The following is a 20,014-nucleotide window of genomic DNA, read 5'->3' as shown; positions in this document are numbered from 1 at the left end:
AATACACTTGATTTGTATGCTAAATTCTCACAGCCAGATGTTTATTAATTTGCTCAACCCTGCACAATACGGCTCTTCCTTTTCTGGAGGTCATGAACAAGGCCTTCTCTAGCTGCTTCTTAATCTGAGTAAGATCTTGTACTTCTTTTTAACTGGAACCCTCAAGAGAAGAAAGAAAATATAAGTCATAATCTAATTGTTTTGGGGGGAGTATTACTTATATCCCTAGAATCGTTCATACCATCTCTTTAAGATGAGAAATCATTTTCTTTAGTAACCCCTAAGGAATCTATCCAAAATAAAGAGCACAAACTTTTCACCAGAACTAAGATTAACTAGGTAAAATTGGTGTTAGCAAAATATCAGCTACTGCATGATAACAGCAAATTGCAACAGATTTATACAGAAATTTAATGTGTCCTCAAAAGGACTTCGGAAGGATGAACAACTATTTCCCAATAGTCTTGTTTCTATTAACTATTACCATGTCAACACTATGTTCTAGTGTTCTTGTTGTCAAAAAAAATCCAGGTGAATACGAAGTATAAATTCCAGAAAAGCAAAAGACTTATTGCCAAAATATTTTTAATTTAGCCACTAAAGATTTTTAATGAATGACACATGTATTCCATTAAACCCAGACTGCCTAGTGAAGAAAATTTCAGAAAACCTCAGCAAAGTACAACAATATATTAACAAAAGTGCTTTGTGTTAACAGACCTAGATTATGTTTCTTGTTGGGTTATATGGATCATCAAAAGTTCCTAAAATAATTGTTCGGTTAAATGAGAAAGTGATTAAACTATTTCTCAAAGTATGTATAAAACAATTAGTCCCAAGCATTTTGCAGATGTATCACAATGCTACAAGTTTTTTTACATGTACCAAGGAAATGCTACAAATCCCGAAAGGTTCTAAATAATGTCCTAGTTAATCTCCATTTGCTCCCTTACATCCTCAATTCCTTCTCTGCTCTTGCACTGGAAGAATGAGCCTTAAAAAAATAATAATAATTTGGGCTCCCCAGCTGGGTTCTAGTAAAGTAAGTCACTGGTGGAGACTCGGAGGAAGAGGGAGGAGAGATCAGGGAACCTCCCTTCATGCCCCTCCTGCTTCAAAACCGCAGCTCCCTCTAGCCCTCCTCCACAATGCCAGCTTTCTGCTCTGGTAATTTCTGGAGAACTAAGAGTTTCTTACTGTTTCTAATCCCTGAGCACTTTACCACACTTGTTCGTTCTCTAACCTCTGCAAATAGCCTCTTCATGTGAACCATCGGGGTAAAATCTCTTTCCTTTTGGGACTTTGCCTGATAAGACTAACAATACCAAGTCTGATTATTCAACAGTACACTATCTAAAGAAATCTAAGTTTTTAACAGTTTTTACAATCTATAGAAACGGCCAGGCACTGTGGCTCACTCCTGTAATCCCAGCACTTTGGGAGAGTGAGGCGGGTGGATCAGCTGAGGTCAGGAGATCGAGACCAGCCTGGCCAACATGGTGAAACCCCGTCTCCGTTAAAACTACAAAAATTAGCGGGGCATGGTGGCACATGCCTGTAATTCCAGCTACTCAGGAGGCTGAGGCAGAAGAATCACTTGAACCTGGGAGGGGGAGACTGCAGTGAGCTGAGATCATGCCACTGCACTCCAGCCTGGGCAACAGGGCGAGACTCCGTCTCAAAAAAAAAATTTAAAAAAAGATCTATACAAACATGTATTTATACATTTTTACTATATGTATAATTGTTAAAAATTAACAATTTTTAACTAATATTAACTAATCACCTCCAAATGAAGCTAGTTAAAAAGCTCAGGCCAGTGGCTCACACCTGTAATCCCAACACTTTGGGAGGCTGAGGCGGGCGGATCATGAGATCAGGAGATCGAGATCATCCTGGCTAACACAGTGAAACCCTGTTTCTATTAAAAATAAGAAAAATTAGCTGGGCATGGTGGCAGGCGCCTGTAGCCCGCTACTCCGGAGGCTGGGGCAGGAGAATAGCGTGAACCCAGGAAGCGGAGCTTGCAGACAGCCAAGATCACGCCACTGCACTTCAGTCTGGGCGACAGAGCAAGACTCCATCTCAAAAAAAAAAAAAAAAAAAAAGGCTGAAACAGTCATTACAATTTAATTTAGGTGCGAAATTTAACACTGCGTTGTCTTCTCCATACAAATGCTATAAGCCCCAAATAAGCTTAAAAAAAAAAAAAAAAAAGTCAATGGGCTGGACGTGGTGGCTCACACCTGTAATCCCAGCACTTTGGGAGGCCGAGACAGGGGAATCACAAGGTCAGGAGATCGAGACCATCCTGGCTAACATGGTGAAACCCCATCTCTACTAAAAATACAAAAAAAAATTAGCCGGGGGTAGTGGCGGGTGCCTGTAGTCCCAGATACTCGGGAGGCTGAGGCAGGAGAATGGCGTGAACCCGGGAGTCGGAGCTTGCAGTGAGCCGAGATTGCACCACCGCACTCCAGCCTGGGCGACTGAGCAAGACTCCGTCTCAAAAAAAAAAAGTCAATGAAGAGATTCTGGTAACATATTTCACTTCCCTCTACCACACACTGCCTGGTTAACCCAAACAAATTGTCGTTATTCTTGTTGAAGCCCTTCCTAACCATAAGATACAGAAAAAGTTTAAGCCAGTAGTTCTCTAATTCCAGTTTGCACATAAATCAAAAGGGAAGCTTGCAAACTTAGTGAAACCCCGTGTCTACTAAAAATATAAAAATTGGCTGGGCATGGTGGCATGCGCCTGCAGTCCCAGCTACTCGGGAGGCTGAGGCAGGAGAATTATTTGAACCCAGGAGGCGGAGGGTGTGGTGAGCCAAGATCGTGCCACTGCACTCCAGCCTGGGCAACAGAACGAGATTCCATCTCCAAAAAAAAAAAAAGCCAACTTCAAGATTCCAACCAAATCACTAATATATTGCTTTTCTTGCTTTTGTTTGAAAATTCCACATTAAATATGGCAAAAAAAAAAAAAGTAACAATAATAATGAATGTACAATATGTGCTAGCCAGTGTGATCTGTGTTTTACATGTATTATTATCTAATTCAATCCTCACAAGAACCACACCAGGTAGGTAATATTGTTACTTCCATTTTATAGATGAGAAAACTGAAGCCCAGATAAATAAAATAATTTGACCAAGTTAATAAGTGACAGGATTGCCTCAGGTCTGCCTATCCTCTTACCCAGGAGCTGGACAAGAAAGCATTGTGCTTAAATGCAACTCTGGAGCCCCAGGGCTGTCAGAGAGAGGATTAAGCCTGACAACCAAGTAGTCAGGCAAGCAATACTCTCCCATCTCCTCCCAACCCCAATTCCCACCGCTCACCCAACAAGAGACTCCCCACACCTATCACTCCCACCTTCGTGATGTGTCACACATCCTAGTAGAACATCAGAAGTCTGTCTCTATATGTGTGTGTGTATACATATATATACACACACACATATGTATACACATATATACATATATATGTATACACACACACACATAAGTACCCTTCCACATTAGTATCTACTACATGCTTAGACCTAACAGAGACCCAAATTCCAGCACCACCAAATAAGCCTGAGGAAATTTAACAGCTCTGCCCCTCAGTTTTCTAATCTGTAAAATGAAGGTCATAACACCAACACCACTGAGGTGACAGTGATTGAGCTAATGTATACAAAAGTACTCACTTGGCATAGTATCTGACATGGTAGTAAAAGCTCAATAAAAAATAGCTGCTATCGGTCAGGCACGGTGGCTCACGCCTGTAATCCCAGCAGTTTGGGAGGCCAAGATGGGCAGATCACCTCAAGTTCGAGACCAGCCTGGCCAACATGGTGAAACCCCATCCCTACTAAAAATACAAAAATTAGCCGGGGATGGTCACGAGCACCTGTAATCCCAGCTACTTGGGAGGCTGAGGCAGGAGAATCTCTTGAACCCAGGAGACGGAGGTTGCAGTGAGCCAAGATCGTACCACTGCACTTCAGCCTGGGTGATAGAGCAAGTCTCTGTCTCAAAAAAAGAAAAAACAATAGCTGCTATTAAAATTATACTTTGCTAATCTCTTCTCTTACAACACCAACATATCAATCCTACTCCCATTTATTTTTTGCTTGCATGTTGTTGGTTTTTTTGAGACAGAATCTGGCTGCGTTGCCTAGGCTGGCCTGGAACACCTGGGCTCAAGCATTCCTCCCGCCTTAGCCTCCTGAGTAGCTGGGACTACAGGTATGCATCACCGTGTCCAACTCTAGTTCCCACTTATTTTACCTCACTTTTCTTTGCTGAAAGTGTGACAAATGATGAAACATACTTACATTTATCAAAGCAGGTTGGTAACAGTGCCATAACCCAACAGTCTGGGAGTCTTTGACAGACGGGTTAGGAGTAGAATATTCCAGAGCAAATAAGTCATGCAGTAGCCCTCAAATTGCACCACTCTGACAACTGTCTATTTCCCAACTTCAGGGTCAGCCCTGTTGATTACATCCTAGTATGAAGAGTCTATAATTAACTTAACTCAAAACAACAATAAAATGTCAGTACAGGGGCTTGGTCTTAATTTAATCACTGTATCCCTAGCACTTAGAATAGTGCCTGGTCCGTGGTAGACACTCAAGTATGTTTTATATAAATGAAGACATAAAGGAACCAACACAGACACACACACAGTTCTTTAGTGAGTTTTACAAAGACAGTTGTAACTATCAGATCACTACCAATGCACAAAGTAACAAAAGTTATTTTCAAAATTCCCCCAGAATATTTTTCTCCTTCGTTTTAACTAATTGTTGGTTTTCTTTAAAAATTCTCCAACTAGAACAGCTAATTACCAATTTCAGTCTAGTAATCTATTAAAAATGTTAAAGTAGTTCCATCATGATGCATCATGCTCATCTTCTACCTTCCATTAAAAAAAAAAAAAAAACCTGTAACAATTTAACAATCACCATTTTAGTGACCCTAAGTTTTCAGAACTTCCTGAACCACCTGACTTGAAGCCATAAGGTGAGGTTAAATACATAAGCAATAGGGGGAAAGGGGTGGACTTACTACTTTGGGACTACACAGAGAAAGGTTCCATTCTCAATGATGCTTCTAAGTAGCCACACTGACCTTGAACAAGTTACTTAATTTTAAGTAATGTATTTATTTATTTAGAGACAGGATCTTGCTCTGTCACCTAGACTGGAGTGCAGTGGTGCAATCACGGCTCACTACAGCCTTGACCTATCAGGCTCAGGAGACCCTCCCACCTCAGCCTCCTACATAGCTAGGACTATAGGCGTGCACCACCACACCCAGTTAATTTTTGTACAATATTTTTTTTTGAAAGGGTTTCACCTCCAGGCTGTTCTCAAACTCCTGGGCTAAAGTGATCCTCCCACCTCAGCCTCCCAAAGTGCTGGGATTACCAGCGTGAGCCACCACAAGCAGTCAGTATTTTTAATTTTTTGAGTTTCCATTTCCTCACCTATAGAAAAGGAATAAATTTACTAAATCTACTTCATTGAGTTGTTTTAAGGACCAGATGCATATACAATTATATTAAAGCAATAAAATGCCATATGAATATAAGTTAATAGCTTTTGACATGTATGTCTTTGGATTTTAAATGGATGATTTCTATTTATTTTTTCCTATCTCTGCAACTCTTCCCATTTCCTGAATCCAAAGATATGCCAGGACAGGGAGGAATCAGTTCACACTTGACATATCTAAAACACAGTGGGCCCTCAGTAAATATCTGTTGAAAAAGATGTTCATCCACATATATTAGAAATAAAAAAATTCTGCCACACAAAATATATTACTTTGTAAAGGTTAGTCAGCGGCTTACTTTCTTTTTTTTTTTTTTTTTTTTTTTTTTTTTTTTGACGGAGTCTCACTCAATCGCCCAGGCTGGATTGCAGTGGCACAGTCTCAGCACGCTGCAACTTCCACCTGCCGGGTTCAAGTGATTCTTGTGCCTTAGCCTCCCGAGTAGCTGGGATTACAGGCACCCACCACCATACCCAGCTAATTTTTGTATTTTTAGTAGAGATGGGGTTTCACCATGTTTCCCAGGCTGCTCTCAACTCCTGACCTCAGGTGATCTGCCCACCTTGCCCTCTCAAAACGCTGGGATTACAGGTGTGAGCCACCGTGCCCCAGCCAGGTTATTTTCAAATAAAATAACAAATGACCTAACATACTCAAAAGATGACTGTGTTTTTGTAGGAGTTTCCTTTGTGCACATTACTCAGCTTGATATTTACCCCATGTGAATATACACTGAAGGAATGTGCTTCGGTGTTTTGGTTTCACTTGAGACATGCCTTCTGTATAAAATATTATTTCCTCTCTCTTTAGCACCAGCAAGATTTCTAAAGATGCCAGATTTCTTCTTTAGGTTTCACTTTCTATGCTTCAGTACTCACAGAGAAAACTTTTGGTGGACTTATGGTCATTTCTCAAACCATTATGTCATTCGTACATTAATCAATAAGAAAAATAAGCTAATTTTTGAAAACAGTAACTAGAAAGACACTGCAAAATATTTACAGATTCCAGTCCACTCAAATTTGTCAAATAAATCAGAACCATTTTAAATGCAAAAGATCCTGGTTCCTCTGAACATTATATAATGCCAGCAAGGCATGGTAGCTCATGCCTGTAATCCCAGTACTCTGGGAGTCCGAGACAGCACATCATCTGAGCTGAGGAGTTCAAGACCAGCCTGGGCAACATGGCAAATCCCCTCTCTACCAGAAATACAAAAAAGGTAGCCAGGTATGGTGACATATACCTGTGCTCCCAGCTACTCGGGAGACTGAGGTGGGAGTGTCACTTGAGCCTGGGAGATGGAGGCTGCAGTAAGCCGAGATCATGCCACTGCACTCCAACCTGGATGACAGAATGAGACCCTGTCTCCAAAAAAAAAAAAAAATATATATATATATATATACACACACACACACACACACACACACACACACGCCATTTCCTGAATCCAAAGATACGCCAGGACAGGGAGGAATCATTTCACACTTGACATATCTAAAACACAGTGGGCCCTCAGTAAATATTTGTTGAAAAAGACGTTCATCCATCTTTTTGGTCTTTTAGGACAAGACCATTAGCCCAGAAAATTATTTTGTAGATCAAGCCCCTCAATCTGTGATCTCTCCAATTATGCTAGATGCCTAATAAATATATAGATTATATATACACACACATATATATAATGCCTCCAAAAGAGAACTTAAGCTTATTTAACTCTAGTTCTTGATGTGGATGCCACAGATCATCTATTACCAATTTATATTAGTAATATTACTAATTTATATCAGGTGGGGTTTCGTATTTATACTTGAATATGAATATCCTTGAGATAAAAAATTCCTAATAGTTCAAGGCAAATAATGAAAAAACCCGTAATGGTAGCCACCCAACTCAGCCTTCCTACCTTGCTTCTGCTCATTTACCCAACTACATCCTACTGCTGAAATGCATGATTCCTAGTTTGCTACAAAAAAAATGGACTTTACGTGCTCATTTTTGTCATTTATGTCTATTGCAGCTCAAGGGATATTCCACAGACCATAGAAAAGATTTGTCCTAATGGTTTCTAAGTGACAATTTAATCATAATCTAAAAACAAGTCCCCCTCTCAAGATTAGAGAATTAATTACATAATATTTAAAGGATAGCTACTGCATTTATGGGCAATAATCTATCTTTTTCATTAGGGGAAAATTTTACAGTTCTATCCTAACCAGGAACATTACAATCTAATTCTAGTTCTTATAAACCTATCAAAGTTAAACGTGCACAATACATATAATGTTCTAGAACTAGATGAAAAATGAGAAGGCAGCAGCATCACCGTTCAAGGCTGTCAACTTGAGAATGAAGACACAAAAAGAGGATTCTAAATTAGTTCCAGAACTACATTCATGGCCTATCACATCTACTCCTGGATGCTTTTGTCAAACCTTGAATTATATTCTTTGACATAATACCAGTTTTGCTGGTTTAAACAGTCCACCAAGTGAACTGAAACCAAGGCAAACTGTTCTGGTGGAAAAAACACGGGCTTCGTGGCCAAATGACTCAGGTGTGAATCCAGACTTTGCCCTTCTGGAGCAAGCATTTAATTCTTTGAGCCTAGACTTCCTCATCTGTGTAAGGACAAGACCATTAGCCTAGAAAATTATTTTGTAGATCAAGCCCCTCAATCTGTGATCTGTCCAATTATGGTAGATGCCTAATAAACGTGCAACAATCTGATAGTAGTAAAGGGCCGGTTCACAAATTACCATGAAATATCTCATTATGGGGATCATAACTAAACTCTATGAGACTGCAATCCCAGCACTTTGGGGGGCCAAGGCAGGAAAATCACTTGAGCTCAGGAGTTTGAGACCAACCTGGCCAACATGGTGAAACCCCATCTCTACTAATAATACAAAAATTGGCCAGGTGTCGTGATGGGCACCTGTAATCTCAGCTACTCAGGAGGCTGAGGCAGGAGAATCAGTTGAACCCAGGAGACTGAGGTTACAGAGACCCGAAATCGTGCCACTGCACAGCCTGGGTGACAGGGAAAGACTCTAACTGAGAGGAAAAAAAAAATGAATAAATAAACTCTGAGATGTATTTAAGTTATAACACTTTTAAATATTTTATTTTTAGATAAGATATTTTAATATATAAAAATGAAAACTACAGAGGTTAGTAAACTCTTCTTAAAAGTGATATTTTACATGTCAAAAATGGAGCTTCAACTATCAACAGAAAGTTAAAATGGGTTAGTTTTTTTCAAATGTTTGGATGTTTGTATCTATTCAAGCCTCACATGGTCAAAGTCTTTAAAATTTTCTAAAGAAAGCTACATTTTGGAACCCAGATACAGCCCGGTTGTCTAAACAATGGGCTACATGATACACCACAGACTCCAGGCAAAGTCACAACAGGATGAGAACAGAGCCTTCAGCCTCTCTCAGATTTCCTGGCCACTGTTATTTTAAAACTTGACCATGTAAACATAAACAGGGAAAAAAATCCATTTCAGATAATCCCTACTGGTTATGATTTACGATCTTTTGTTTTTAATACAATATTTAATTGCATTAATTTACGTTAAATATTGTAATTGTTCATTATATTTTTCTTGCTCATGTTTCTGGGCACTAACCGAGAATATACATGTATACCATACATAGTTTTATATATTTATACAGTTTTTAATCATGATCTTTCCTTAAATGTCATTCATACTTCTGTTACTGACATTTACAATGGTTTCTGAAAACAAAATTGTAACTTACAAAGATGAGAGAATGATAAACAGTATGTCACACACACAAAATACAAAAGTAGTGGGTAAATGTACATAAGACTAAAATGACTTCTGTTTACCAATGTGGATGCAATTCCTGAGTAACGTAAAATACTCAAAATGAGCTGTATATATAAAAGTCGGTGAGCTATTTTGAACAGCGGCATGGTTTCAAGCTCTGGCTACAGCCCACTTTGTAACATTTGCGGCGGTTTCTACAATTAAGGGCAAAAGGCACAAAGGTAATTTTTTCACTAAACATTCTCCAGTTTGAAAACCACAACTCAAGACATCTAGGAAATTCAGTTAATTTGTACAGAAATGCTGTTTTGCCGCCAACCTTTGTACCATGACCACTACCAGTCCAAGTTCAAGATTCACGTTTTATGGTGTGAAGATAAGTTTCAGCTAAACCTTAAGCGTGTTAATTTTTAGTCCAGGCGCGGGGGTTCACACCTGTAATCCCAGCACTTTGGGAGGCCGAGGCAAGTGGATCACTTGAGCTCAGGAGTTCGAGACCAGCCTGGCCAACATGGCGAAACCCCCTCCCTACTAAAAATACAAGAATTAGCTGAGCTGCGGCGTGAGCCTGCAGTCCCAGCCACTTGGGAGGCTGAGGCAGGGCAATCGCTTGAACTCGGGAGGTGGAGGTTGCAGTGAGCCGACAGAGCGAGACTCTGCCTCAAAAAAAAAAAGTTAATTTTTAAAACTCTCAAATTATGACTTTATTTAGACTGCCTCTATACCACCAGAGCATTAAAAAAAAAAAAAAAAGAGTCTTGTTTAGCCCATACAGTCTATTAAGTTAGGGCAGTGCTCCTCATTTCTCACTAATACTTGTAAATCAGGATTTAAGCATCCCTCCACCACATCACTTTATGCCAGATAAGATGTAATGAATTTTTGGCCAGGCGCAGTGGCTCACGCCTGTAATCCCAGCACTTTGGGAGGCTGAGGCGGGTGGATCATGAGGTCAGGATTTCAAGACCTGCCTGGCCAAGATGGTGAAACCTCGCCTCTACTAAAAATACAAAAAAAATTAGCCGGGCGTGGTGGTGGGCGCTTGTAATCCCAGTTACTCGGGAGGCCGTGGCAGAGAACTGCTTGAACCCGTGAGGTGGAGGTTGCAGTGAGCAGAGATCGCGCCACTGCACTCCAGCCTAGGCGACAGAGTGAGGCTCCGTCTCAAAAAAAAAAAAAAAAGATGTAATGAATTTTTTAAACTGTGCGGAAATACTTTTAAACATGGATGTTCTAGTAATAACCCCATCAAATTATGTTCTACTTCAAATCCCAGAGTTTGCGCATTTTAATCTTTTTCGGGAGTTTTTGGAAATTAACAAAAAAAGTTCTTGTTCAGTAGCATATCCGTAAATTGACATACTCAAGGTACTGGACCACCTAGAGACTAAGAATAAGGCTTTAGAAAGTCTCAATCTGGTCTCCTACATGATTAGACTATTAATGGTATCCTTTGATCTTCACATCTCAGAACAAATTACGCTCTCCCTGCGCTGAATTTTAAGCATGTTTACAAAAGAGAAAATAAAACTATCACGGAGTGTCCAAGTCCGAGTTAGGCACCTGAGTGCTCTGCTTCTACCTGGGAGCCAGGGAAGAAACACAAAGGGACCTTGGTGATGAGAACCCATGAAAGGAAACTGTCTCTCGGTGGAAACGAGAACCACCTCGGCCCCACCGCTGCCCAGGGCCCACCCATCACCTGCTTCTCCCACCCGCGTCCTCGGGCAGTGAACAGAAGCGTCGGCTCCGGAGCTGCTACAGGAGGCCCGGGAGCAAGGCCGGGCCGGGGACCGCGAGACCCCGGCGCCGACGCACCGCAGCGGGGGCTCCGGGACACTCACCGGTGCGGGCGCAAAGGCAGGTGCGCGGCGGCAGGGCTACCTGTGCGGGTGAAGCTGGAGGGCGCAGTGAGAAGTGATGAGGGCCAGTGAAGAGGGCGACGACGCGGACGGGCACCAGGACGGGGCGGCTACAGCAGCCGGGCTGCGGCTGGCTTCCTGCTCGGACAGATCCCGAGTCGGTCTCCGCCCGCCGGCCGGCGCCCCGCCGAGTCCCCGGCACTGCGGCGTGCACGTCACGGCTACGGAGCGCCCGAGGGGGCGGGGGCGCCGGGGCCGCGGCAGGCCGCCGGGCGCGCGCTCTGGGAGGGGGCGCGCTCCGGCAGAGGGCGCGCGACCCCCGGGGTCGCCCCGCCCGCGGCGCAGAGCCTCCGGGGCGGGGGAAGGCGCCCTGCGGCGCAGGGAGGGGCTGCCGCGGGACGAGCTTGGAGTTGTTGTTCTTCCCACGGCGAAACGGCCTCCTTTGCCGCGGTAGTTGTTTCCAGACCCGACGAAGCAGGTCCTCTCCGGCTGGATGCTGTGACTGTGCAGTCTGCCAACAGCTAGAATCAGTTCAAGCAGGGAGAAAGTTGTTCGGAGAGGGGGCGAGGAGTCCGGAGCTCCGCGCGGGGGACCTAGGAACTAGGGGGACCCAGGAACCAGGTGTCCGCGCTTGGGCGGCAGCGAGGCTGCGTGGCGGTTGCGGCAAGAACCACTGTTCACTCGGCTCCGGATCGGGCCGTCTGCCCTTCCTAAGGAGGAACCTTCCTGCACAACTAAGTTGCCATTCGGTCTTTGTAGGAGGGAGTTTGGGATGGGAATTTCGCACCTGTTTGCCTCTTCCCCCTCCCACCTTCGCCACCGCATTCACTTTTTAGAGCCCCTACCTTCTCAGTCGTTTAAATGTTACTGTTTTTTTAAGTGACATATCTGTTAGTCACCTTTTAAAATATGAAGTACCTATGCAAATTTGAATTATGTGGTGAAAAAACACCTTTACGATGAAAACAGCTTCTTTTAAGGCAAGGAAATGACAATTGACTATAATGCTAAATGTATCCGCTGAAAAAAGAGCCTACTTACACATGAGAATTACACGTTTTTCTCCAACATTTATATGTAGCGGCTTGGAAACGTCTGGAAATCTAGAAGATTCTGACAAGGAGACAAATTTCTGATACTTAAAGGCTCCGCGGCTCTCTGGGTGGAGAAATTTAAAAACTAAGTTCTGATAAGATGTTTTAGCATTCAACTAAAACAATAAAATATTTAAAATAAAATAGGGAAGTAAGAAAGAGGAAGAGAAACAAAGAACGGAAATAATTTACAGCAATCTCAGAAATTTAATTCCAAATTGCCAGAAGGTAAGTCTTAGGTATATAAAACTAAATTTCAAAACAAACTGAAAAAAAGAGGGAGAAGATGAAGATGGCTGCCTCAGTTCGCTGTTCTGACTCAATTTTGGATTTAATACTAAACTTCATTTGGCAAACCAATAGAAGTCAATACTTTTTTTTTTATTTTCTTAAATTTTTTGTGTTGTTGTTGGTAAACAGGGGCTTGCTATGTTGCCTAGGCTGGTCTTGAACCTTGGCCTCAAGTGATTCTCCCACCTTGGCCTCCCAAAGTGCTGGGATTACAAGTGTGAGCCACCACTCCTAGAGAAATCAATACATTTTAAAGATTTTTTGTAGCTAATGACTTCCGTGATTTTTTTTATCTCCTTTGCCCCACACTTCCAATCCATTACTGAGTGCCTTTGCTTCTGGCTCTATAATATCTCTCTAATGTATCAAATTCCTCTTTATAGCCACCACCATTATCTTGTTTCAGGCCACTATCATTTCAAGTATTGCATATTGCCTTAGTCACCTAACCAGTTTCCCAGGCCGCAGTTTTATCCCCTTCTAATCCAGTCTTTACAACGTCATCAGTTTGTCTTTTATGCACTCCACTATTTAAGTTTATGTAATGGCACTCTCTGACTCTTGATGTAAAGTCCAAACCACTTAAGATATGTTGTAAGATCCTTCTTGATTTAGCCACTAGTCACAACTGGCTGTTTTTGTTTGCCTAACATAATGGGGATTTCCTTTTTTTCCTCTTCTTTTTTTTTCTTTTCTATTTTTTTTTTTTTTTTTTTTTTTTTTTTTTTTTTTTTTTTTTTTTAGAAAGAGTCTCCCTCTGTCTCCCAGGGTGCAGTGCACAGGTGTGATCTTGGCTCGCTGCAACCTCTGCCTCTGGGGTTCAAGCGATTCTCCTGCCTCAGCCTCCCAAGTAACTGCGACTATAGGCGGGCACTACCACACCCGGCTAATTTTTATGTTTTTAGTAGTGACAGGTTTTTGCCATGTTGGCCAGGCTGGTCTCGAACTCCTGACCTCAAGTGATCTGCCTGCCTTGGCCTCCCAAAGTACTGGGATTACAGATGTGAACCACCACACCCCCCGATTTTCTTTTTGAGACAGGGCCTTGCTCTATCGCCCAGTCTGGGGTGCAGTGGTACAATCTAGTTCACTATAACCTCAACCTCTTGGGCTCAATGAATCTTCCCATCTCAGCCACCTGAATAGCTAGGACTATAGGCACATGCCACCATGCCAGGCAGTGTTTTTATTTTTTACTTTTTTATAGAGACAGGGGTGTTCTGGGTTGCCCAGGCTGATTTTGAACTCCTGGACCCAAGCGATCCTCCTGCCTTGGCCTCCCAAAGCACTGTGATTACAGGTGTGAGCCACTGTGCCTGACCATGTTTTTTTCTTCTAAGTGAATGTGAATGTGTTTTCATTGGTTATGAGGTCCCCAATTCATTGCGGTCCAAAACTCACACAGCTGTCTGTCTTAAACCAGGCTTCCTCACACAGTGTTACCTGCCTGTCTTTGGAATGACTCGCATCCAGTGTCCTAGCCCTGCTTACCTCTCCAGTCTCATTTCTACCCACTGCCTTTCTCTATTTCTTGTCCTTTATATTCAGGCCATTCTGAAAGTACTTATGTGTCCCAGAACAGACGGCTATGCTATTTATTACATTGGAGCATTGCCAAGCTAAATCCAATTAATCCTTCAGAACAAAGCCTATTTGTTCCCTCCAAGAAGTTTTCCCTAAACCCCCTTGGTACAAATCCTAGGTGCTTTTTGATGCTCTTTCCCATTTCTCACTTAACACCCATTGCACATACCTCTTCAAACACATATTTCACTATTGCTACTTAAGTTTACTTATAAGTATCCTCCAACTGGACTGTAAAACTCCTTGAGGTCATAGTGAGGGACTTAATCTTTGCATCCCTAATGCCAGGCAGAGTGGCTTTCACATGGTAGTCACTCATTAAGCAGTGCCTACCATAAGTATTACTATTGAATACATGGGACAGATGGATAACAACTGGCAAGAGAGTTGACACTTGTAAGAAACTGCATGCACTGGCAGGGCTCTGTCGCTTATGCCTGTAATCCCAGCACTTTGGGAGGCCAAGGTGGGCAGATCGCTTGAGCCCAGAGTTTGAGCATGGTGAAACCCCATCTCTACAAAAAAAAAAAAAAAAAAAAAAAAAATTAGCTGGGCTTGTATTCCTAGCTACTCAGGAGGCTGAGGTGGGAGGATCCTTTGAGCCTGGCTTGGGGGGTTGAGACTGCAGGGAACCATGATCACACCACTGTACTCCAGCCTGGGTAACAGAGACCCTGTCTCAAAAAAGAAAAATTGCACGTGCTGTCGTTAAGCATGATGGATATAACTCATCTTATTTGTCGCAAAAACTTACCTTAACAAGTTATTCCATATCTCTACAGTCATGCATCACATAATCATGGGGATACATTCCGAGAAATTCATCATTGGATGATTTTGTCTTTGTGTGAACATCATAGAATGGACTTACACAAACCTAGAGAGTATAACCTACTCTCTGGGCTATATGGTATAGCCTATTGCTCCTGGACTACAAACCTGTACTGCTTATTACTTTAGTGAATACTGTAGAAAACTGTAACACGATGGTAAGTATTTGTGTATCTAAACATAGAAAAAATACCATAAAAATATGATATTATAATCTTTGGGACCAGTGTATATGCAATCTGTTATTAATCGAATGTCACTGTGCAGCACGTGACTAAGTTTTTCAGCTTTGCTGTCACTCGTTAAATATTTGTAAGACCCTGGATCTTCTTGTGCCATCCCAGAAATTTCTAACTGAGACCCATGGATCCTTTATCACAGATAGGAACTCCACAAATCCCCCTGAAATCATGTGCAAAAATTTGTAGTTTCATTTCTCTTTTTTTGTGGGAGTAGATATCATAGGTATGTGAAGGGCTGTACACCCTCCCTGGCTGACATCTGCTTTAACAGCTTCAACTGCATCTATGTCACCAACTCTTTTTTATTATAGGCAAGCTTTACTATGTATGAACTTGATTTCACATGCAAAGTTAGAATTACAATTTCACTGAAAATTAACTCATTAAAATATATAAACATCACAGTATAGATATGTTATCCAAAACTCCAAAAGGTAATGAAACTGGTAACAGATATTGCTACTCATTTTTGCTCAGATACAACAGTATTAATGAAACTGGTTCCCAGACAAGTACGTACCACTTGCTCCTGTGCCTTAAGGAGGAGAGGATGTTATAACACAGGCATTATTGATGCAGTGATTCATGGATAATTGCTCCTTATTAACACTGCTAAAATTAGGTTCACATTTTTTACTTTGTGTGGGAGCTGATGACTCTTGTGGAGCTGATGACTCTTGTCCTTTTGTTTTTGAGGGATGTCTTTCAGTGCATTGACATCAAACCCACTCATTGCAAAATGCATCACAGATGGAAATGTAAGCCTCTTCGCAAAGCAAACCACTGGAAATTCATAGGTAGTATCCAACATTGGTGTATAACTGATCTCCAAGAATATGGCAGCATCGTTTCTTTGGAACATAATTTTCTTAATCTCACAAGAAGTGACAAGAAAACTCAAATGACAACAGTCAGTTAAATGATAGGACAGTTATTTCCCAGGTGTATGTCCCCAATTGTAATGTCTGCGTTGTTATCAAAGGGCCTTATTTTCATCCTAACAACCAATCATCAGAAACTGTTGAAACTATTCAATAAACCAACCATTGAAATTATTGCTGGATTGAGTCCAGAAGAATTCCAAAACAATAAAGAAAAGAGGAAGGACCTGCCTAAGAGCACAGAGGTCTTCATTGCCCCAGACTCCAAGACATAACACAGGGACCCGGAAATGGCCATATGTCACCGACTTTTAAGTGAGGCAAGCTGAACACCCACAGGTCTAATATTTTTCTTCCTCACTGCCCCAGATAATCCCCTTTCCACAGACCTATTATGACTCTGTATAGTATTACCAGACACTGGTTCCTGGGTTTTAAGTCACCCAGGACTCCTTCCCTTCCTCAACTGTAGTTTTGGAGTCACCAAATCCAGTTCATTCTATATCATAAGGCATTTCCAAGTTGATGCCTTAATTCTCATCATCCCTTAGTACAGACCATCACCTTATTTTATCCAAACTCTTGACATTGCCTCTGCTCCTTCTAGTTCAGTGTCTCTACCACTCCTAGAGAGTTACCCCTCTCCCCAAAATCTGATTATGTCACCACCTTTACCAAGTTTTGATGCCTTTGGCTAAGAATATTTGCGTGACTAAACTTTAGTTAGGCTTGTGAACCTTCTCCTAGGTCCATCTGTGCCCTTCCTTATGAAATCCAGTTTTATCAAGAACTTTGCCAAGTCATTTTAGCAAGAACCCCCCATCCTCAATATCTGATCCCCTCTCTTGAAAGAAAGAGAGAAAGAAAAGAGAGAGAGAAAGGAAAGAAAGAAAAAGAAAGAGAAAAGAGAAAGGAAAGAAAGGAAAGGAAGGGAGGGAGGGAGGGAAGGAGGGAGGGAGGGAAGGAAAGAAAAGAAAAGAGTCTTGCTCTGTTACCCCAGCTGGAGTGCAGTGGTGCCATCATGTCTCAGTGCCGCCTCAACCTTCTGGGCTCAAGTGCCCTCCTGCTTCACCCCCACCTTTCCCAGTCACTGGGACTACAGGCGCATGCCACCACACCTGGCTAATTTTACTTTTTGTAGACGTGAGGTCTCACTATGTTGCCCTGGCTGGTCTTGAACTCCTGGGCTCAAGTGATTCTCCTACATCAGCCTCCCAAAGTGCTGGGATTACAGGCGTCAGCCACTGTGCCCAGCCATGTGGTTTTATAATTACATTTTTATATCTGTTTTTCTCTTTAATAACTCTCCAAAATACTGAGCTTTTAAATTTAAAAAAGGCCGGGCGCAGTGGCTCACACCTGTAATCCCAGCACTTTGGGAGGCTGAGGCGGGTGGATCACCTGAGGTCGGGAATTCGAGACCAGCCTGCCCAGCATGGCGAAACCCCATCTCTACTAAAAATACAAAAAATTAGTCGGGCCTGGTGGTGGGTGCTTGTAATCCCAGCTACTTGGGAGGCTGAGGCAGGAGAATCGCTTGAACCCAGGAGGAGGAGGTTGCAGTGAGCCGAGATAGCACCACTGCACTCTAGCCTGGCAGACAAGAGTGAAATCCGTCTCAAAAAATAATAATAATAATTTTTAAAAATGGTCTATTATTTTCTTTTTCTTTTTCTTTTTTTTTTTTTTTTTTTGGAGACATCTACTGTGTCACACAGGCTGTAGTGCAGTAGCACTCAGCTCACTGCAGCTTCAACTTCTCGGCTCAGATGATACCCCTACCTCAGCCTCCTGAGTAGCTGAGACTACAGGCTTGTGCTACCATGCCTGGCTAATTTACGCATCTTTTGTAGAGACCAGAGTTTCATCATGTTGCCCAGGCTGGTCTCAAACTCTTGGGCTTGAGCGATCTGCCTACCTTGGCCTCCCAAAATGTTGGGGCTACAAGCGTGAGCCACGGTGCTCAGCCTTTCTTATTATTTTCTTAGCACATTAGTTGGATTCGTACATTGCCTACCTCATTGAATTAATAAAAATAACAATGCTAAAATTTAATGAATGCATAGTATGTGCCAGAACTGTGCTAAGCACTTTACTCAAATCGTGTCATTAAATTTTCATAGCCCTATGAGGTAATGTGGTAAGTATTTGCTTTTTGCCTACCTCACTTCTGTACTGCCATCTTACTTGTGGAGAATCCTTCATTCTGAGTCTTAGTGGAGGCAAAGCCCACCTCACACGTTGGAAACTGGTGTAGGCCAAAGTCCTTCACTTCGCAACCTGGCAGCTAGGGTATAGGCATGACATGGAACATAGGCTAAGCCAACTGGATGCTCTCACCTGAAACCTGGAATTTGGACAAAGAGATGCAAAGATGCCGTGATGGAGAGTGGTAATTCACAATGGTGTGCGTGGTTGTAGCAGCCAGGGTCTGCAACAGTGCCAACAGTGACATCCTAAAGGATGGCCCTGTACCTTTTACAAACCTGGTTCTCCACTGTTCCCAGAGATTCTGTGGGCTACATTATATTCTTTCAATATATTCGCTTTCTGGATAAGTTAATCAGAGTTCATTTCTGTTGCCTTCAACCAACAACTCCAATAGATTTGGAGAAGTTATATTGTTAGCTCCATTTTACATAAGAGGAATGAGTAGGTGCTTATGTGTTTATTTAATAAATAAATGAGATATCTACAATTCAGTAGCTTCTAACAGTTTTGGTTTTTTTCTCAGTTATTAACAAATCTGCACTAATGTTTATCATCTGGAATGTGCAGGGAATTAAGCAGGTTCCCTAGACTATATCTTAACTCATACCCATACACCGTCAACATCTGCATCTACCATACTTTATCATGAAAAAAACCTAATGTTTAATAATTGTGAAAATCATAATTTTTTTTTTTTTTTTGAAATGGAGTCTTGAGCTGTCACCCAAGCTGGAGTGAAGTGGTGCAGTCTCAGCTCACTGTAACCTCTAACTCCCGGGTTCAAGCTATTCCACCTCAACCTCCTGAGTAGCTGGGATTACAGGTACATGCCATCACACCTGGCTAATTTTTGTATTTTTTAGTAGAGATGGGGTGTTACCATATTGGCCAGGCTGGTCTCGAACTCCTGGCCTCAAGTGATCCACCCAGCTCAGCCTCCCAAAGTACTGAGATTACTGGCATGAGCCACTGTGCCTATCCCATAAATCATTTCCTTAAAAAGACTGAATAGTGTTTATCCTCCTGAATTTGCTCTAGAAAGAAAGTAGGCTGGCTGGGCGCAGTGGCTTATGCCTGCAATCCCAGCACTTTGGGAGGCTGAGGTGGGTGGATCACTTGAAGTCAGGAGTTTGAGACCAGCCTGGCCAACGTGGTGAAACCCCATCTCTACTAAAAATACAAAAATTAGCCAGCCTTGATGGTGGGCGCCTGTAATCCCAGCTACTCGGAAGGCTGAGGCGAGAGAATTGTTTGAACCTGGGAGGTGGAGGTTGCAGTGAGCCGAGATTGCGCCACTTCACTCCAGCCTGAGCAACAAGAGCGAAACTCCATCTAAAAAAAAAAAAAGAAGAAAGAAAGTAGGCTAATATATTTTGGAAAGACTTTCAATATAAAGACTAAAATTAAAGCAGAAATGTGTTTTATCAATAGATAATTTTTAAACCTTTCTTAACCAAATTACCACACATCTCTTAACATTCTAGCTTCTGGAGATTTCACTATAATTTCTCTAATTTTAATTCCTAGCTGGGCCAGGTGGGTGGCTCATGCCTGTAATCCCAGCACTTAGGGACTCTTAGGATCACTTCAGCCCAGGAGTTTGAGACCAGTCTGGGCAACATAGAAAGACCCTATCTCTATAAAAAATAAAAAATTAAAAAAT

The 20,014-nt window shown here is 42.1% G+C and overlaps 1 protein-coding gene across 1 annotated transcript in view; it reads right to left on the bottom strand.

Annotated features, from left to right (window-relative positions):
* Window positions 1–11,441, bottom strand: part of MYO6 (myosin VI) — a 161,005-nt gene extending 149,564 nt beyond the window's left edge. The window contains exon 1 of the mRNA XM_025382209.1: window positions 11,200–11,441. The gene's annotated coding sequence lies outside the window, so the exon portion shown is untranslated. The remainder of the gene's footprint in view (window positions 1–11,199) is intronic.
* Window positions 11,442–20,014: the final 8,573 nt, after the last annotated feature.

Source organism: Theropithecus gelada, chromosome 4 (genome assembly GCF_003255815.1).
Source record: "Theropithecus gelada isolate Dixy chromosome 4, Tgel_1.0, whole genome shotgun sequence".
NCBI lineage: Eukaryota > Metazoa > Chordata > Mammalia > Primates > Cercopithecidae > Theropithecus > Theropithecus gelada.
This window is presented reverse-complemented; position numbering and strand designations above follow the sequence as displayed.